The sequence below is a fragment of the Euprymna scolopes genome, chromosome 13, assembly GCF_053919585.1.
Source record: "Euprymna scolopes isolate OS-2025 chromosome 13, ASM5391958v1, whole genome shotgun sequence".
In the NCBI taxonomy this organism is placed as follows: Eukaryota; Metazoa; Mollusca; class Cephalopoda; order Sepiida; family Sepiolidae; genus Euprymna; species Euprymna scolopes.
In genome coordinates, this window is record NC_136494.1 from 58,524,607 (window position 1) to 58,546,638 (window position 22,032).

Below are 22,032 nucleotides of genomic sequence, written 5' to 3' on the forward strand. Positions count from 1 at the left end.
TTTAAGCGTGTGTATTGATATTCATATTAAAATCCCTTTGTCTATTTATTTAAAAAGAAAATACAATTTTGTTATGTATGGGGTGTGGAATTGTATTCACAAGCAGAAGATCTAGCTAATTTGCATATTCTTTTAAACATTCGCTTTAATTCCCTATTAGTTTATTCGATTTTCTTATGGGATGATCATCTTTAGTTAACTATTACATGTAATTATATTAATGCAGATGTTCTACATGATTTATACTTTTTTTTTGTGTAAAAAGTTTATAGTAAACACAAAATTGTTTCCATATATCTTTATGTATACATATATATTTTTTATTTAAAAAGTGTTGCCTACCAAACTCCTCCTAGAGTTTTTGGTCTACAGAATGAAACTTCATATATAAGGTATTTTAATACATGCAAAACTTTATATTTGGGTTTTAGCCTGGAAAAATCGGTGCAAAAGTGTGAAAATAAAAAAAATGAAATTCGCCAGGTGAAGATCGAACGTCGCCATTACGAACGCATAACGTAGTAGCTATTGGTTCATGTTTTAATTTTTAGCCTTGCAGAAAATATGTCTTCATGGCCCAGTCATTGGCGGCAGAGGCAAAAATAAGTCGTAAGCTGAAGGTTGTCATATTGAAGTCTACTAATATGGTGGTGGCGCACGAGTCTTTTTATTTTTTATAACTTTTTAAATCATTATTATATTTTGCATCCAATATAATCTATAATATAAATCTCACCTGCTTGTTTAAATGTATGTATATGTGTGCATGTTTGTCTGCTTAAAACTTTCGACAGGCGACTGATTTTCACAAGATCAGTATCGTTGTGAAGCCGACCTTTCGGACGACAAATACGGAAAAATTGGCTAAAAACATTAATTACTTCACCCTCAACTGGGCGTTTTTTGCCGATGTTTTCGAAAGCTATCCTCTTTTCGATTGACTAGCCTTAATTAAAACCTACATCACTTCCGGTTTGGCAATGGGTGAAACAGCAAAGATGCCAAGTTATTTTTTTTTTCATGTTCTTTTCCTCCTTTGCGGTATGGGTTTGAGCCTGCCTGCCTGCAACCACTTTTTTTTTGCTCACCACAAACCTTCAAACACCTGGGCAACGCCGGGCTCCCAGGCTAGAATATCTGTGAAAGTGTGTTTGTATGTGTCTGTGTACATTTCCCTACACAATATCTCTGTCAATTTTCAGTCTACAGACTCGAAATTTGATATGCAGGGTACTGAGATTTGGAAAAATCTGTGTAATCGGTTTTTGGCCAGAAATTTGGCTGTTAAGGGGTCAAAATTCAACGATTTGACCTTTGAGAACTCTACCAAACTCCTCCAAACATTTTGGGTCTAAGCACTTGAAATTTTAGATAGAGGTTCCTTGGACATGGATCTAACGTAATAACTTGATTTGAACCCAAAACAATAAATGTTGAGGGGTCATAGTTTTAAAAAAGTTGACTGCTGCGGTCTCTACCAAATTACTCAGACAGTTTCTGGTCTAAACATTTGAATTTTACATAAAGGGTATTCAGAGATAGGGCAAGCTTTTTAATCGGTTTGGGTCGAAAATTTGAGCTACCAATATATAAATGTATGTATGTATGTATGTTTGCATGTCTGCCTAAAACTTTTGACAGAGGCGACGGATTTTCACAAAATCAGTATTGTTTTTAAGCTCAACCTTTCAGACGACAAATATCGAAAAATTGGCTAAAAACATTCATTTTCCACCCTCAACTGGGCACTTTTCTACAAGGAGGGGTCGCATTTTTTAATGATATTGTCAAGTCATCCTCTCTTTTCCATTGTCTAGCCTTAATTTAAACCTACGTCACTTCTGGTTTATTGGTGGTCGTAACAGCAAAGATGTCAGGTTTTTTCTCATTCTTTTCCTCCTTCGCGGTACAGGTTCGAGCTTGCCTTCCTACTACCAGTTATTTATTTTTTTATTTTATTTTATTTTTTTGCTCCACATACACCTCCAAACACCCTGGCCACCAGGCTGAAATATTAGTATATTATAAAAGTAACTTTGTCTACGAAACGTTCTCTACTAAACTACTCTGTCAATTTTTGATTTACAAACTTGAAACTTGATATGTTGTATTTGGACCTGTGGAACAAAATCGATTTGGTTTTTAGCCTGAAAAATCTCATTATGGGTCAAAATGCTCCACACATGCACAAATATACATTTGTATGTTGAACTGCATTAATTTGTCAACTTTAATGTCATTAGCTTAGGTGGTAGTGTATATCGCTAGATAGCTAAATGTTTTGATTTTTATTCTAGCTTATGGCACTTAAGTCATACTTTTATGAACCACATGATTGCTTGTGAACTTGAAACATGTCTGGATAATAAATATTTACTTTATAATTATTCATGATTAAAAGCAAAGAAAAGAGAAAAAAGTCAGCTGACCGATTTTTGCCTTCATTTGTCAAGAGCTGTATTGAGGGATTTTTAAAAGGGGAGAAAAAAACATGCAGGAACTAGTATATACAGTGATACCTCAGTTGTTGATTGTTTCAGTGGTCGAACAACTCTTTGTTCGAACCAAATGTTGGAGATTTTCTTGCTTTGGTAGTCAAATGAAATTTCAGAGTTTGAACCACCAGCTTCGCTTCAAATCTAAACAAGCAGCGGTGTTCCTCAATGGAACGTTGTGATTCATACTGGTCATGATACTTTGAAGTGTAGCGTGACGACCCAACCCCACCTTGATTATATCGCCATGCTCGTCTGAACTTTGTGACAAGAGTTATTTTTAGAAAAGCATCATCACAACCCCTTCAACAATCTAGACGGTGTCTGAGTTATTTTTTAGTACATCAGAATGGCACCCAGACCAACCAATTCGATTGGTCAAGCCTTTGTTTTTACATAGGACAATAGGACACAACAAAGGACCTTGGGGTCTCCAAAAAGTTAAAAAAAAAAAAAATATTAGTAGACTTCAATATGACAAACAAAGCGGACATATCTTGGGACAACAGTAATTGCATAAAAAAAACGTCATTGTTCAAATAATCTGCTTAGGTTCGTGTAAAGACTTTAGAAATAAAGAAGAAATGGACATTTTTTTACCATTAGATAAAAAAGAAAAGAGAAATAAAAGCAGTAAAGCGAGTGCAAATTGAAAAACTGTGCGAACGATGACTGAATTTAAAAAGGAACTGATAAAGAAATTTGAAAGAGGAATATGTGTGTCGGCACTTTCAAAGGAATATGAAATGGCAAAATCAACTATAAATACTATTTTAAAGCATAAAGATTCTATTAAAGTTAGTGATGTAGCTAAAGGTGTGACTACAATTACTAAACAAAGGCCAAAGTTACTAGAGGAAGTAAAAAAGTTAACTTTTATTTCCATAAAGTAATTGGTGTTAGCTCGAAACATTGTAAGGAACCTGTGTGCTAAAAAGCAAAACATATTTACAATGATTTATTGAAATCCAATCCTTTCACAAGTGATGAGAAATTTGGAATTTAAAGCTAGCAGAGGATGGTCAAGTTTGCAAACTATGTAAAAGAGAATGCATATTTACCTCAACAAATTTTTAATTGTGATGAGACAGGGTTGTTTTGGAAGGAAATGCCAAAACAGGACCTTCATTACATAAGAGAAATCCCTTTCTCTGCATAAAAAATAGGTACACACTATTATGTGCAAATGCCAGCAGAGATTGTAAGGTGAAGCCACTGCTTATCTATCATTCTGAGAATCTTTGGGGTTTCAAGTCACACAGTGATCAAAAGTAATTTAGCTGTTATGTGGTGAGCTTGGTTGACCAGGCAGTTCTTTACTGAATAAGTTTTTCAAGTGTTTACCTCTACTGTTGAAAAATATTTGGAAAAAATGTTGCTTAAACAATGCCTCCTGATAATGGATAATGCTCCTGCCCATCCTCTCACTTTGGAAGTGGATTTAACAGAAAAATATGATTTCATAAAAATGTTCTTGCCTACTAATACCACACCTTTAATTCAACCAATGGACCAGCAGGTTATTGCTAATTTTAAAAATCTTTACTCAGTTTTTGTTTAGAAGATGTTTTGAGGTTACCAATAACATTGAACTAACCCTTCATGATTTCTGGAGAAATCATTGATATCGTCCATCGCATAATTCCTTTTCATAAAGCATAGTCTGATATTTCTTATAGAACCATGGATTCTGCTTGGAGTAAATTGTAACCTAACTGTGTCACAAAATGTGAATTTAAAGGGTCTGATGATAGTGCGAGTTATAGTAAGGAGGCTGCTTCTGTGGAAGCGGAAGCAATTGCGTAGGATATTGTCTCTAGGTAAAATCCTAGGTTTGGAGGTGGACGCTCATGATGTTGAAGAACTACTGGAAGAGCATCTATCTCAACTGACAACAGAACTTTTTTTTTTCAAAATGAACAAAATAAGTCTGTTGAGGAGAAATATGAAGAGGAAAGGAAGGAGGATGCACCAACAACAGTATTGAAAGAAATATGTAACAAGTGGAATGATATCCAAGCCTTTGTGATTAAATATCACTCAGATATCGCTACAACCAGCAGACATGTAGACACTTTTAATGGCAATGTCATGTGCCATTTTCGCAAAGTGCTAGACAATAGAAAAAAAACTAGTTTCATTGGATAAATATTTTAAATGCAAAGAATATCCCGTTCAGGAATCATTTTCATCTTAGAAATGTTTTAAATTTTTTTTTATTGCATTTTAACCCCCAAACAAGGCACATTGCCACTTTGTTGTAGGGGGCTACTATCAGAGACATAAGCATCAGGAGTATTATGTAGGAAGTTGGGCAGCAAGATGTCAGTTCACATTACACTTGAACTTCTGCATGTTAGTACAGTCGGGGAAGCAGGGACTCGGAAGGGAATTTCAAAGTCTAACTGTTCTGGAGAAGAAACTACTAGAGTAGAAGGCTCTCTTGCATCTAGGGATCTCTACTGTGAAATGGTGGGATTTAGCTGCTTGTCGGGTTTGTCGGGTATTTACGTCAAGGGGGCACAAGTGCTTGCAGTTCGTCAGAGCATTCACCGTTAAAGTACTTGTAGAACAGGCAGAGGGATGCAACATTTTGTCGATGTGACAGAGGCTCAAGTTTAGCTGACCGTTCAGGACCTATCAGATTGGCGACTCTCTTTTGAAACTTGTCTAGGAGCGAGAGACTAGTGGCAGATGCACTATCCCAAATATGACAACAATACTCCATACATGGGCGAAGGATGGCCTTATAGAGGTACAGGATACTTTCAGGCATTAATAGCTTTCTAGTACAGTAGAGAGAATCCACCTTCTTTGCAGCGTTTCTGGCAATGTTCTCAATGTAATTGTTCCAACTCATGTTTCCTATGAACGTTAGGCCGAGGAGTTTAAAAGATGTACTTTCAGATAAAAAGTCATTGGCCATTGCTATTGGCGGTAAGGAAGGTTTCTTGTAATTATTGAAGGAAACAAGTTTAGTCTTCGCAGCAGCAATTTACCAAAGAGAGAACCCTTAATTACAATTTGCCTTCTGTTTTGATGGAAGCAGTTTTTCCTTCTAAACAGTAACCTCCCTGTCCCTCCCTTCATCCACCCACTTGCGCCATCAGCTGACCATCGAAAGGTAAAAAATGAAAACAGTTTAATTAGAATTACATACATTTTACTCTCAATGCATGTATAGATTATATTATTGTAATCATCTCAATATATGTTTATTGGTGATTTTTTTTTTGTGCAATTAAATGTATAAAATCCTTAAAGGAACTTTGAAACTTTGGAACCAATACATTCTATTTCAAATGATTTTTAGGGGAAATATCATTTCGGTTGTTGAACATTTCGGTGTTCAAACAAACATCTAGAACAAATTATGGTCGAGTAGTGAGGTATCATTGTCTTTAAAATAAAACTAGTGTTATGATATATTTGGCATAATCACCTTGATACACTGGTTCTCAGGAAATCATTTCAATTAAGCAATGATGAGCCTGGGCAACACCAAATGGGTGACAATTTGGGAATAGCAAGCACTGTATGTGCTCTCCCCTTATCTCGGAATTATTTCAAATCGTCCTAGAATTGCTACTTGCCACTATTATTTAACAGTGCTGACTCAGGAGGTGTGGTTGGAGATTGTGCAACTCTTGCCACAAATATTTTACATGCAAGTCACAACATCATCAGTGATGTTTCATGGTACTCATTGAAATCAATGGATGGGCATTATATATATATATATATATATATATATATGTGTGTGTGTGTGTATATAAAACATGCTTATTTTATTTGAAATATATATACAGTTTTCCTCCTGTTTTTTTCCTCCTCTTTAATAATAAAACATCCTCAATACAATCAATACAACTCTTGGCGAGTGAGAGTAGAACCAGTCAGCTGACTTTTTCTTTCCCTTATCGTTTTTAATCATGAATAGTAAAAAGTCATCCCATCGTATTTGTGATGCTAAAATTTTGTACACCTTAAAAATCATGAAATATTTATTAAGAATAATTACACATGCACTCACACACACACACCACACACACACACACACACACACACACATATATATAGACACACACTAGAATACCCATTCCAGGATTGGTAAATTAATTTCCCAATCAGAACAGAAGACTTTAATGCCATATTTTCCTATCTGAATTATTTCCATATCTTCCCCCCTCCGGATACCTTTCATTTTATCACAGTTTCTTTGCTTCTTCTGATAAAATCCTTTGTCAATTTATGTGACATTTGAACATTTTCTAATAAGGATATTTTTATCGTTCACATTCCATTGTATAACATTTTAAAGCAAAGTATTAAAAAAAAAAATTCCAAAGACAACTTTGTGTTTCTCTTAAAAGAATATAGCTACATAATTTCACAGTTAAAAAAATAACATATAGGTAAGATATCTTTGTATTTGAATTAAAATGATTTTTTATGGTTTCAAATGCCTTTGAGTTCTGCCAGAAGCTAATCAGTTTACCTGCTTTGAGAACGTTGTTACTTGCCAATATCCAATCCTATTAGAAATTGATACTACTAAAAAAATTTAATCTTGGTGTGCAATAGTAGTGTGAAAATATCATGCTTATATGTATGTATGTGTTTATATATATATATATATATATGCTAGCAGGCTGTCTGGTGGTGCCCGGTTGTAAAATGCTTAAATATATTTTAATTTATGCACATTTCTTATTTAGAGAGCCAACTTTCTATTGAATATTATATTGTACCCAATGTATAATCATGGTCCTCCAGCGTGGTCTGATCATAAAAGACCATTATATTTTAATTTATGCAGATTCCACACTTATTCTATTGATTATTATATTGTATCCAATACATAGTATTGATTTCAAGTTTTTTGAAAAAAGTATTACTTGGGTGCTATCAGCTAGAATCGAAATCAAAACTTATCTCTTACCATCTAATTTATGTCCACACACATAAAACTTTTTAAAATAATGTTATTAAAGATGTTAATGTACATTTGCATATGTATAGAAATAACATGTTGAGCCCACTTACACCTGCCAAGTTCTATATTTTTTAACTTTGACCCTTTAGCAACTATTTTTACTGGCTAAAAAATAAATAGAATGTTTCACAGATCCAAATACCCTATATTTCAAGTTTGTTGACAAAATATTGACAGAAATTTCGTAGGGATCGTTCCTAAGACACACAAAGTCACTTATATATATGATTACTTCATTTAATCACATAAATTAATATACGACGATATAATTTTATTCGTAAATTTTTCAGTATTTGCTTCAACAGTGATCAATACATAAGTAGAGCTAGGTAGTAAGTTATGAAAATATATATGGAAATTAAGCTACACAGAATATTCTGTGTAAGCCTGACGAATTCTCACAAGAATGAAACGGAATATTCTGTGTAGCTTAATTGCAATATATATTTTCATAACTTTATATATATATATATATATATATATATATACACACACACACACACAAAATGAAGTTATCAAAGAATATATTTTTAACAAAGCAATCTTATCAAGATAGAGAAAGCTCAACACTGTTAAAAGGCACAATTAAATATATTAAATGAGATAAGGAATTGGAGTTACATATGCAGTAGAACCCTGGGATATGGCATTGAAAATTAGTAAGAAAATACAGTACATTTGCATACAGTAAATATAATACACATATATATAACCAAATAACATAATACGGTAAGGCAAGGCAAATACTGTAATCAGGGGCCGGAAAAACATATCCCACATCGTAACCTTAAAAAAACATATCCTAGGGCCACCATATCCCAGGGTTCTACTGTAACTTTATATTGCTAGATCAATAAGGACAAAGAAAGAAAAACCTCCTCAGGCCATGGCATTTTGAAGCTAAATGTTTCTCACTAGAAGAGAAGGGCCAGAAATGTAACAGATTAAAACTGGCTCAAAAGTAGAAGAGAGCACCACTCCTTTCCCTGGATTGCTCCACTTACTCTTGGTATTCACCTTATAATACTTTATGCTCAGTAAGAACCATTCTTGAGGATTTGGTATGATTTGACTAAGGATTGAACCCTGATCTCCATATTAGCAAGCACTTTGACCATTATGTTAGTAAAAAATTTTTTTAAAAATCTAAAATTATTGTAATATGTGCTTTCTTTTGTTTTGTATTTTTAATTTTGTTATTTTTCTTTTCAGGTTGAGCTAGTTTGTATATTTTCTGCTGGAACTTTTTTTATCTGAACAATCCAGTTTCTGTGGATAGACATCAACGTAAGTAGCTGCATTTTTATTACTCTTACTTGGGGAACTTTTCTCTTTGTCTGTATTTAAATTTTTTAAATTATCATTATCTCCTATGCATATTAATATATAGGCTTCAAAGCAACTGGAAAGATTTGTAGCAAGTTGATATGAACAACCTTTGATAAAACTGGTTAAAACTATAATACACTCACTATTACTACATTACTAATTAATAACAAAGTGTGTGCTGCTGTCTCTCTTTTTGTCTCTGCATATTTTTCTTTCTAGCTCTCTATCTCGGTCTCTTTGTCTTGAGTATTCTTCTAGTCATTAATATACAGAGAAGTGGCACTACTTATCAGGACCAAAAGCCACTTAAGGATAAGGTTTAATGAGATAAATTATCAGTTGAATGATAAAGAATATTATGAGCAATGCTTTTTTCAGTGACGATTAGTTTTTGTGCAGTTTAGTAGTTTTTAACAATGGCTATTTATAACAACGAAAATGAATGAAATGTACAAAATTTGATTACTTATGAGGACAGTTTATGAAAAATATTTGACATTGGATTTGAAGACATCCTTTATTACATTGTGAAGTTGATTTTGTATTTTGTGTCAAAGTAAGAAAGAGTACTCTGAACCCAAATATGGCAGCAGTACTCCATGTAAGGGCATATCTGATTCTTGGCCTTTTGGCTTAGTATCTGTTTTGATACTACACTTCATCTTTTTTGTAGACTGAGGTAATTCTAATCTTTGTCCCAATTGTGAGTGCCCCTTTTGTGAACCTGGATTTTCCTTAAATTGCAAACTGACCTTGTAGTGCGAAGGCAAGTAAATACTCTTATATAGATAGAGGATTGCAGGAAATTGTGCGATATCGTTTATACATATCAGCTATTATTTGTGTGATTTTCAAATTAGTTTAAAAATTCTTTATTTCATTCAACGTTACTTTTCTCTTATTCAGGGTCCAGACGTTTTTGATGTTTCAAAAGCTCACTCTCCAGTTCTCATAGTTCAGTGGGTCAAGTCTCTAAATTCCACTCTGTACAATCTTGTCTAATTATGTGCTTCCAAATTTTCCTTGGCTGGCCAATCATCCTGCAATTCAACATTCATACTTCTGCGACAGTTTATCCAGGAGGATGACTTCTCTCTATATGACCATACCAACATAACCGATTGTCTGTAGGATAACTTCTATACTGGGCTAATATAGTGCTCTCAACAAATCATCTAGCTTAATATCTTAGGTTAAGTTAGAAAGGGGGGGGGGAAGAAATAGAGATAGAATAGATGTCAGACACATCCAATATAGAAATGGACAAGAAAAACGATTGACAGAGTTTGGATGGAGTCTGTTTTTATTATTTAGTTACGATTAGCACTATGAATATGGAGCCACAGAACAAATATGGATTACAGTTATCTTCAAATTTTTCATTTATCCAACAACCCTTTTGATAATAAATGGGGAAAAAAACATTAATTTTCTCTGGAACTGTATCAAAAAATTAAGTTATAGCGATTCTTCCTCGCTTATGTTTTGCGGTATTGAAACATGTATTGATTGTCGCCAGAATGCAGGCATTAGACGTTTTTAAAAATTCTCATTTTTTTTAAATAGGTTTCATTCCGAATTTTGATTGGTTTACAGATTATATTTTCTTTCTTTCTACATAGCGAAGAATTTCTATTAAATTACTATTGATTATACAACCAGTGTAATTGTATATGTAAATTAATCAATCCTTCATTTTAGGAAGATGCAGAAATGATAGATTTATTATGAAAATCAAGATTGAAAAGTTGGCATGTAATAATCTTTAACCCTGATTATATTTATGATACCGCAGTGTCTAAATTTTTTATGCATTGAGATTTATATTGACATGGACATATATATAATCCAGTCTGGGTATGTACTTAAATAGTCATAAATTCTTAGGATCTTGGCACAGTTCAATACCAGAAAAATAGTTTGTATTTTTTTTAATGCATAATACCGTTGTATGTATAGGCTATATGGTTGGACTCTGTCTTAGACTACAACATTCACCATGTTTTTGAGAACCACTACAACCACCTTAATTTTTTAGCAGTAAATACAGAAAGAGCATTGTCTACATTATAGAAGTGAAAGTTGATACCTGATCTCCTAGATATCACCAGAACCAGAATTACAAATTGAGAAAACTGCAGAAGAATGCTCAATAACAGCAGTTAACACTCACTATATTTTACCTGTGAGTTTGAAACATATATATGTATACTAAAATGTACGTGCATAGTAGTTAACATGACTAGCCTTATTTTATTGCTGCTTTAATCTTAAAGGGTCTGTAAGAAAAAAGACAACAGTTAACATGAGTATGTATTTTTGAAAGTATGAAACTAATGTGTTGCCAGAAACTGCTATTGGATTGATTATAATGATTCTTTCTGTTACAACAATTATTCATCATGTCAGAAAGAATCTATGAAGTGATACGATAGGCTAGATCACCATACCAATTAAATAAACCAATTTTTGGGTTGTGGGTACAAACTTCAATAATCATAAACTATTCTCAGAATCCTAACACACAAGTAGTTGTTTCCTTTTTTTTGTGGGGGGGGGGGGGTCCAAATGCATAATACCATTTATAAGTATCGGCTATGTGTTTTGACTCTTTATTTGGTTACAACAGCAGATAATGCTATCTCCCAGGTTTGCGTGTTTTGTGAACATATGTTATCATTTTCAGAGTTTCTCTAATTTTGCAAATTAAGAAATTTGAGAAATAAAATCATCTTTGTTATTTATTTAAAACGAAAAGAAAATGAAAATCATTAGAAATTTATATATATAAAAGCCGGGTAGCCCCGCTAGTCTATATATAAAAGGCAAAAGTGGCACGTGCATTTTTGCATGTCCAGCAAAGGCTTTTTTCACCGGGGGAGGGGGGGTTACAATGTCTTAGAACTTATTATATACCCCTTAGATTATAATATCTATGATTTGCAAAGCTACGTCATCTCTAGATTTATTTTGATCGACTTTTATAAAATTCACGCTATTCCATTCTGTCCTGTGTTTGTTCAGCTTTTTAGTATAAATAAAGTGAAACTAATGCAGTGAAGGCAATTCCTCGGCTTTCTCGCTGGGGACATCCAGAAAGCAATCAGTTTTGATCAATGCAGTGAAAACCGTCATATCAGACAATTGCTATTCATTTGGACACTCCCCTTTTTATGGGGAACTGATTTTCCCCCAACATCTTGGGGAAACAAAAGAAAGCCAAAAAACTGCCTTGCAGCCAAAGTTAACTGTGGAATTTCATTCCTTTATGGCGTGATGTTTGACCTCATTAAATTTACGCACCTGTGAACTCATTCACTTAACGTTTTAATTGTTTAATTTCAACCATTCTCACATCTCTGCCTTTTTAGCATCGTCGTAAGATGTCAGGCTTTTTTTTTTTACCTTCATCTCAAGGCTTCAGGTTCAAGCCTATCCACCAAAACTTTTTTTTTCTTGCAACGCCGAGCACCTCCGCTAGTAATATATAAAAGATAAAATAAATAATTTATTTTTTAGTTATTCTTATTTCATTTCATATGGTTGTCAGTTAGGAGTGGATTGAATACATTTCAGGAACTTTTACCATAACTAACCAGTAAAGTTCTTACTGTCAACCGAAAGAAGAATCTATCAATCATGTGTATGTAATGATATGATATGATGTATGTTTAAATATTAGATATAAATTTTTTATAACACAATAGGTTAATAGTGTAAAAATAGAACTAATATTTCAGTATGATGAAAACCACAGCAAATATAGGGAATACATTTTAACAATTTCATTAAGAAAAGAATTGTTTTGGTCTACCGCAATGACATATCTCCTTATAATATAGGTAATATTTGAAATGCATCAACCATTAGTGCTCATAAAAACTGAATTGTATTTAGCATCCATCTGTTTTTATCTTTTGTGTCTCTACATATATTTTTTTTTATATATTTTGTTTTTTATTTCTTCTTTCGATCATATTATTCAATATGGATGTTTACATGTGAACAAACGAATCTTATATTTGTGCCATCTGTGTTGTTCGTCCAGCATAATTGTTTTAATCATTAGCCATTGAAGATTTCCAATCAAAATTCATTCAATTAAAAGAAGAATGTTTTTTCTGTTAATGTTGATCTTCCTCATTTTTTTCTTCTAGAGCTTAAATGCTTTTTTTCTTGACATTTTTGTGTTTCTTCTTGTACTGTTTTATAATAGTCACATACCAATTTAATTTCCAATCAAGGAATTATAAACTACACCATGTAATCTGTTTCTCCAATTTTTTTTATTCTAACTACTATTCAAAGCTTTATGAATATATAAGTATGCATAAAAAATTAATGCCAAAAGTACAAAAGTTTATATCTTTATTCATTTTTTATTGGGTTACATGTAAGAATCCCTCACTTTTTTCCAAGAACAAAATTTTTAACTATACCTTCGGTCTTCCTCAGTGTAATATATATATACACACACACACACACACACACACACACACACACACACACACACACGCACATAAATGAGTTACAAATTAGAAATCAAGTGAATTATCCTGTCATATATTACATTGAGGTAATATTTTCAGGATGATCCTAGCCAAAAAGGTAAAGCTCATCATTAAAATTTAAAAAATTTAATCATTAATATATATATATATATAGCATGGATTCTGTTAGAGCTTTTGCAGCAAAACTGAGGGTAAGGGTAGGAATTCATTTTTCCTCCTGGGGAAATGGACAGTCTTCAATTGTTTCTAATCAGGTTTTCATCAACCCTCAAATTGTTATTTTTTTTTTGTTTTTGACAAATTTGGTAAAGAGTTTATCATGTACAGTGTGATAATGTATGGAAGTGAAACTTTACTGATGAGGGTTGAGGATATGTGTTGCATAAAGAAAAAATGTGTAAGTAGTAAAAACAGTTAATTTCAGAGGGATTAAATCTGGAAATTTGCAAAACAAGAGACTTTGTTGGTTTGGTCACATTAAAAAAAAACTGGATGAGTGCTTCAGTTAGTAGAACAGCTGCAGTAGAAAGGGAAAGCCAAGGAAAACAGGAGAGGAAGTGATACGAAAAGGGTTGAATAAAAGAGTGATGAATAAAAACCTGACTATATGTTAGAAGTCAATTTTTAAAAGCCGTTTAACGCATGCCAGTGTGTTAAATAGATGTTGGACTAAATATGATGATGATGAATAGGAAAGATTATCTAAGTGTAATAGGAAAGAGGGTATCTATAATACTACAGAAAGTTTCTTTAGTGCTCAAACCTAATGTCTAGAAAATAATTAAACTGACTGTGCACTGCCCTTAATCAAAGACAGCACTAATAATCCTTGATTGCTCGATTAAATGTGAATCACTAATGTTTTTCAGTAGTTCACGAACGCTGTCACACATTTTTATCGCCTAACAAGACTCTGTGGTGTAATCTAGTAAAATCGGACTTTTTATTGTTTCTTTGTCATCAATAGCTTTCTTCCAAAAAAATCAAACTTTGATTCTGGTGCGGTAGTTTTTTGTGCATTGTTGCAGCTTGTTGTAAGGAATAAAATTGAATTTACTTTATCCCTTCCAAAATATACCTTGTCCTGATCAGAATTATTTTCGTATAGTTATTAATAGGTTGTGTTGTTTGTGTTATGCGTAATTAATGAAAGGATGGGCAAGGTACTTGTTGATGTTTTATAAATAATTATAAAGGATAATTTATTTGTAGGGCATACATGCAAAAGTGGAACGAGTTAAAACGAAACGATTACATTGTTACATTCCTTTTAAACAATATAAACGTTATAGTATTGACTAGTGGGGGGGAGGTGCCCGGCTTTGCCCCGTTTCAGAAGAGATAGTTTGAAAATATGGAGACGCACAGACAGACATAGTGAGTTTTATAAATTAGACTATAGAAACAAGGGTAGCAGGAGAGAACTACTGTCAAAGAAAAAGTAAGATGCTTCCTTCCCTCTACTTGTCTGAGGAAGACCCTTGGGCATGGTTAAGAACCCATTTAGACCCCCCTCCCCCAATCAGGGTAACATTAGGTCATGGACTGATGTAATATGGAAGTAAAAAAAAAAAAAAAAATTCTGTTCATGGTTTCCTTTTTCGTTGAGCTGAGCAAAAGATACCTCTGGATACAATGGTCAGTACAATCGCCCAGTATGTACAGTGCTTGGACAGAAAGAAACTGCAACCTACTGATGGCAATACATCAAACTCTTTATTCGAGAAACATTGTGAACAGGGTTCTGAATCAAAACATCTCGCTTGGTAAAGATTACCATGATAAATAGATGGCATCTGATCATCATCAAACTAATCTCTGACAACCAGCAAAGAATAGCAGGAAATATCATGGATAAAAGCAGAGGATGACAGTGAGAAACATATGTTGACAGACTGGGCACCTGGGCTACATAAAAAAATGATGAGCAACAATGAATTCATGAATGCCTCGAAGGAGAGACAGATGTTAAAATCATGGCCTTCGATACCTGTACCAGGCAGGGCACCACTTGAATGAATAGAAACAGAAATAGTAAAGGTAAAGACTGACTGAATATTATTATTCTACCGGATGAGTTGCTTGCGATAAGTCAACAAATATGCTAGTATATATATAAAACTGAAAGTGTCTGTCTGTCTGTGTGTGTCTGTCTGTGTACATTTCCCTACACAGTAACTCTGTCAATTTTCAGTCTGCAGACTCGAAATTTGATATGCAGGGTATGGAGATTTGGGAAAATCTTTGTAATCCATTTTCGGCCAGAAATTTGGCTGTTAAGGGGTCAAGATCTAACGATTTGACCTTTGAAAACTCTACCAAACTGCTTCGCCAATTTTGGGTCTAAACACCTGAAATTTTAGATAGAGGTTCCTTGGACATGGATCTAACTTAATAACTTGATTTGAGCCCAAAACAAATGTTAAGGGGTTATAATAAGGGTCAAAGTTAAAAAAAAAATTGACCTGTGCGGTCTCTACCAAATTACTCAGACAATTTCTGGTCTAAACATTTGAAATTTTACATAAAGGGTGTTCAGAGATAGGGCAAGCTTTTTAATCGGTTTGGGTCGAAAATTTGAGCTACCAATATATAAATCTATGTATGTTTGCATGTCTGCCTAAAACTTTCGACAGAGGCGACGGATTTTCACAAGATCAGTATCGTTTTGAAGCTGGACCTTTCAGATGACAAATACCGAAAATTGGCTAAAAACATTAATTTCTTCATCCTCAACTGGCCACATTTCTACAGGGAGGGGTCGCTTTTTTCACCGATATTTTCGAAAGTCATCCCCTCTTTTCGATTGTCTAGCCTTAATTTAAACCTATGTTACTTCCGGTTTGGCGATGGTCGTAACAGCAAAGACGTCACATTTTTCCCCCGTTCGTTTCCTCCTTTACGGTACGAGCTTGCCTTCCTACTACCACTTTTTTTTTTTGCTCAACACACACCTCCAAACACCCGGGCAACGCCGGGCACCCATGCTAGTATATATATATATATATATATATATATTAGAAAAATGCGGTCTGCTGGTTCGAATTTGATAGTTTGAATAGAGTAAGTCAATTTTTAAACCCAGTTAAATATAAAAATAAATGATAAAATCCCAAATTATTCATTCTCTTTGTTATATCTTCGTCTTTGTTTTTTTCTCTTGGACTATGAATTAAATAGTATCAATGCTGTATTGATATTATCTATTGTTTATAAAGGACTATATTACCCTTAAATGTTTTGAAGGTAATAAAACTAAGAATAACTGGAGGTTGGGATAGTCTCTTATACACGATAATGTATATCCCCATATTTTCTATCACTTTTGTTTCCGTCTTTCCCTTTTTATTAACAACTATTTAATAGAGAGTGACAAAAGCGAATAGCAGTGTAATATAAGAGTGAAGGCGTTTCAAACAACAAACAGTGATGGTAAGAGTAATAGACGAGAAAACAAGATCGGTAAGTTAATTGCAAATTACATTTAATTAAAACACTTAAGATGAATGTTTCTGAATTTTTAGGTGAGGATCGATAATTTGTATTGGATTATTTGGACTACTGTTCTCATCTTGAGTGTTATTTTCACATTTAACTTCTGACCCTCTTCAAGTGTATTTTGTTTAACTTGGAAATCTGCACAGAATTTCGAATGGAACCCTTTATTTAATCCACGTTATGTCAGGTTGAAGTCTCAAGTAATTTGAAGTTATATTCTAAGTATTGACCGCATTGAGGATTGAACTTTCAACCCCCTTGAGATTGTCAATCACGATTGAGTACCCATGGTATAACAGATAAAGTACTCTGTAAAATTCAGTTTTTAGTGACACTCTTATGAAGATTGAAGGTTCAATTCTCAGTGTGGATGATACTCAGAATACAATTGCTTAAGATTTCTATCATGGCTGACGGAATGAAAGCATGCTACCACCCATAAAAGGGGTTCTGTTTGAAATGCTACACAGATTCCCAAGTTTGACAGAAATATTTTAAAGTTTGACAAGATATACCTGAAGAAGGCTGGAGATTACATTGGCTGAAACGTTGTAAAATAATACCTTAAAGATGAGAACAGTAGTCCGAACAATCCAAACAATGCGAATTAAGATAGATTTTTGTCAAACATAACTCAATCCCAAACCAAGGAATATTTGAGCATGTATTTTATGTAATTTAATTATATAGAGATAAAAACAAAACGTGAGGAAACAAACATTAAGTCGATTTTAGTACAATAATGGATTATAAAGTGTTTTCTTATGACGTCATGCTTGTAAAGAAATACTGAACACTTTTTGTCAATTATCCATTTTTTTTTTAAGATAGGACATGTAAGAGTAAAGTGAGACTGCCGAGGAATTTTGGCACTGTTCTGCTATCTGTCTATGGAATGGCATTGTTTGTTCTGGGTTTTCTTTATTGTGTCAGCGCAATGAAACTCGCTCTCACCTATCGCTAGTTCTTATTACTGCTGCTAACATGTCAGTTAAGCTGGTTCTTTTGCACAGGCTGTGCTACTCGGCTACAGCACTGTAGGCAGGCCAGTCCTCGGATACCTTCATTCTGTCAACTAATCTTCTCACGTACCAGTAAATACTATCACAACAAACTAGTAGCACCGCCACCATTCTTTGGAAGTCTATGTAAGTTGTATCCACTCTACTATTTCCTTTTGTTGTTTGTAAATATCTATATTTCTATTCTTCATTTAATAAATTCTTCGGTCATCTTGCGATCTTTTTTTTAAACTAGTTTTTCCCCCCCAAATTAAAAAAATAGTTTGTTTTAAATTTTTATATGAATCTTCTCTCATTCTTTTTATATTTTTCGTTAACATTTTGGCTTTGTAATTCTCTCGCTACCGTTTGGTCTCTATCTCTCACTGTTTCTTTCTCTCTTTCCCTTACTGTTTCTTTCTCTCTCTCCCTTACTGTTTCTTTCTCTCTCTCCCTTACTGTTTCTTTCTCTCTCTCCCTTACTGTTTCTTTCTCTCTCTCCCTTACTGTTTCTTTCTCTCTCTCCCTTACTGTTTTTCTCTCTCTCCCTTACTGTTTCTTTCTCTCTCTCCCTTGCTGTTTCTTTCTCTCTCTCCCTTGCTGTTTCTTTCTCTCTTTCCCTTGCTGTTTCTTTCTCTCTTTCCCTTACTGTTTCTTTCTCTCTCTCCCTTACTGTTTCTTTCTCTCTCTCCCTTACTGTTTCTTTCTCTCTCTCCCTTACTGTTTCTTTCTCTCTCTCCCTTACTGTTTCTTTCTCTCTCTCCCTTACTGTTTCTTTCTCTCTCTCCCTTACTGTTTCTTTCTCTCTCTCCCTTACTGTTTCTTTCTCTCTCTCCCTTACTGTTTCTTTCTCTCTCTCCCTTACTGTTTCTTTCTCTCTCTCCCTTACTGTTTCTTTCTCTCTCTCCCTTACTGTTTCTTTCTCTCTCTCCCTTACTGTTTCTTTCTCTCTCTCCCTTACTGTTTCTTTCTCTCTCTCCCTTACTGTTTCTTTCTCTCTCTCCCTTACTGTTTCTTTCTCTCTCTCCCTTACTGTTTCTTTCTCTCTCTCCCTTACTGTTTCTTTCTCTCTCTCCCTTACTGTTTCTTTCTCTCTCTCTCTCTCCCTTACTGTTTCTTTCTCTCTCTCTCTCTCCCTTACTGTTTCTTTCTCTCTCTCTCTCTCTCTCTCCCTTACTGTTTCTTTCTCTCTCTCTCTCTCTCTCTCCCTTACTGTTTCTTTCTCTCTCTCTCTCTCTCTCCCTTACTGTTTCTTTCTCTCTCTCTCTCTCTCTCTCCCTTACTGTTTCTTTCTCTCTCTCTCTCTCTCTCTCCCTTACTGTTTCTTTCTCTCTCTCTCCCTTACTGTTTCTTTCTCTCTCTCTCTCTCTCTCTCCCTTACTGTTTCTTTCTCTCTCTCTCTCTCTCTCTCCCTTACTGTTTCTTTCTCTCTCTCTCTCTCTCTCTCCCTTACTGTTTCTTTCTCTCTCTCTCTCTCCCTTACTGTTTCTTTCTCTCTCTCTCTCTCCCTTACTGTTTCTTTCTCTCTCTCTCTCTCCCTTACTGTTTCTTTCTCTCTCTCTCTCTCCCTTACTGTTTCTTTCTCTCTCTCTCTCTCCCTTACTGTTTCTTTCTCTCTCTCTCTCTCCCTTACTGTTTCTTTCTCTCTCTCTCTCTCCCTTACTGTTTCTTTCTCTCTCTCTCTCTCCCTTACTGTTTCTTTCTCTCTCTCTCTCTCCCTTACTGTTTCTTTCTCTCTCTCTCTCTCCCTTACTGTTTCTTTCTCTCTCTCTCTCCCTTACTGTTTCTTTCTCTCTCTCTCTCTCCCTTACTGTTTCTTTCTCTCTCTCTCTCTCTCTCTCCCTTACTGTTTCTTTCTCTCTCTCTCTCTCTCTCCCTTACTGTTTCTTTCTCTCTCTCTCTCTCTCTCCCTTACTGTTTCTTTCTCTCTCTCTCTCTCTCTCTCTCTCTCTCTCTCTCTCTCTCTCTCTCTCTCTCTCCCTTACTGTTTCTTTCTCTCTCTCTCTCCCTTACTGTTTCTTTCTCTCTCTCCCTCCCTTACTGTTTCTTTCTCTCTCTCTCTCTCCCTTACTGTTTCTTTCTCTCTCTCTCTCTCCCTTACTGTTTCTTTCTCTCTCTCTCTCCCTTACTGTTTCTTTCTCTCTCTCTCTCTCCCTTACTGTTTCTTTCTCTCTCTCTCTCTCTCTCTCTCTCTCCCTTCCTGTTTCTTTCTCTCTCTCTCTCTCTCTCCCTTCCTGTTTCTTTCTCTCTCTCTCTCTCTCTCCCTTCCTGTTTCTTTCTCTCTCTCTCTCTCTCCCTTACTGTTTCTTTCTCTCTCTCTCTCTCTCCCTTACTGTTTCTTTCTCTCTCTCTCTCTCCCTTACTGTTTCTTTCTCTCTCTCTCTCTCCCTTACTGTTTCTTTCTCTCTCTCTCTCTCCCTTACTGTTTCTTTCTCTCTCTCTCTCTCTCTCTCCCTTACTGTTTCTTTCTCTCTCTCCCTCTCTCTCTCCCTTACTGTTTCTTTCTCTCTCTCTCTCTCTCTCCCTTACTGTTTCTTTCTCTCTCTCTCTCTCTCTCTCCCTTACTGTTTCTTTCTCTCTCTCTCTTTCTCTCTCTCTCTCTCCCTTACTGTTTCTTTCTCTCTCTCTCCCTTACTGTTTCTTTCTCTCTCTCTCTCTCTCTCTCCCTTACTGTTTCCTTCTCTCTCTCTCTCTCTCTCCCTTACTGTTTCTTTCTCTCTCTCTCTCTCTCCCCCTTACTGTTTCTTTCTCTCTCTCTCTCTCTCTCTCTTTCCCTTACTGTTTCTTTCTCTCTCTCTCTCTCTCTCCTTACTGTTTCTTTCTCTCTATCTCTCTCTCTCCCTTACTGTTTCTTTCTCTCTATCTCTCTCTCTCCCTTACTGTTTCTTTCTCTCTCTCTCTCTCTCTCCCTTACTGTTTCTTTCTCTCTCTCTCTCTCTCTCCCTTACTGTTTCTTTCTCTCTCTCTCTCTCTCTCTCTCCCTTACTGTTTCTTTCTCTCTCTCTCTCTCTCTGTCCCTTACTGTTTCTCTCTCTCTCTCTCTCTCTCTCCCTTACTGTTTCTTTCTCTCTCTCTCTCTCTCTCTCCCTTACTGTTTCTTTCTCTCTCTCTCTCTCTCTCTGTTACTGTTTCTTTCTCTCTCTCTCTCTCTCTCCCTTACTGTTTCTTTCTCTCTCTCTCTTTCTCTCTCTCTCTCTCTCTCTCCCTTACTGTTTCTTTCTCTCTCTCTCTCTCCCTTACTGTTTCTTTCTCTCTCTCTCTCCCTTACTGTTTCTTTCTCTCTCTCCCTCCCTTACTGTTTCTTTCTCTCTCTCTCTCCCTTACTGTTTCTTTCTCTCTCTCTCTCTCCCTTACTGTTTCTTTCTCTCTCTCTCTCCCTTACTGTTTCTTTCTCTCTCTCTCTCCCTTACTGTTTCTTTCTCTCTCTCTCTCCCTTACTGTTTCTTTCTCTCTCTCTCTCTCCCTTACTGTTTCTTTCTCTCTCTCTCTCTCCCTTACTGTTTCTTTCTCTCTCTCTCTCCCTTACTGTTTCTTTCTCTCTCTCTCTCCCTTACTGTTTCTTTCTCTCTCTCTCTCCCTTACTGTTTCTTTCTCTCTCTCTCTCCCTTACTGTTTCTTTCTCTCTCTCTCTCTCCCTTACTGTTTCTTTCTCTCTCTCTCTCTCCCTTACTGTTTCTTTCTCTCTCTCTCTCTCCCCTTACTGTTTCTTTCTCTCTCTCTCTCTCCCTTACTGTTTCTTTCTCTCTCTCTCTCTCCCTTACTGTTTCTTTCTCTCTCTCTCTCTCCCTTACTGTTTCTTTCTCTCTCTCTCTCTCTCTCTCTCTCTCCTTTACTGTTTCTTTCTCTCTCTCTCTCTCTCCCTTACTGTTTCTTTCTCTCTCTCTCTCTCTCCCTTACTGTTTCTTTCTCTCTCTCTCTCTCTCCCTTACTGTTTCTTTCTCTCTCTCTCTCTCTCCCTTACTGTTTCTTTCTCTCTCTCTCTCTCCCTTACTGTTTCTTTCTCTCTCTCACTCTCCCTTACTGTTTCTTTCTCTCTCTCTCTCTCTCTCTCCCTTACTGTTTCTTTCTCTCTCTCTCTCTCTCTCTCCCTTACTGTTTCTTTCTCTCTCTCTCTCTCTCTCCCTTACTGTTTCTTTCTCTCTCTCTCTCTCTCTCCCTTACTGTTTCTTTCTCTCTCTCTCTCTCTCTCTCCCTTACTGTTT

At 35.3% G+C, this 22,032-nt stretch overlaps 1 protein-coding gene across 3 annotated transcripts in view; it reads left to right on the top strand.

Moving 5' to 3' along the window:
• The window catches only part of LOC145292048 (N-acetylglutamate synthase, mitochondrial-like), a 144,580-nt gene that overhangs the window by 31,290 nt on the left and 91,258 nt on the right, over nt 1-22,032 (top strand). For 2 of the 3 annotated variants that reach the window (XM_080138073.1, XM_080138072.1), the window contains exon 2: nt 8,704-8,778. The gene's annotated coding sequence lies outside the window, so the exon portion shown is untranslated. Of the gene's footprint in view, nt 1-8,703; nt 8,779-17,725; nt 17,978-22,032 lie in introns of those variants that run through there. The other variant, XM_080138074.1, reaches the window with a different exon arrangement.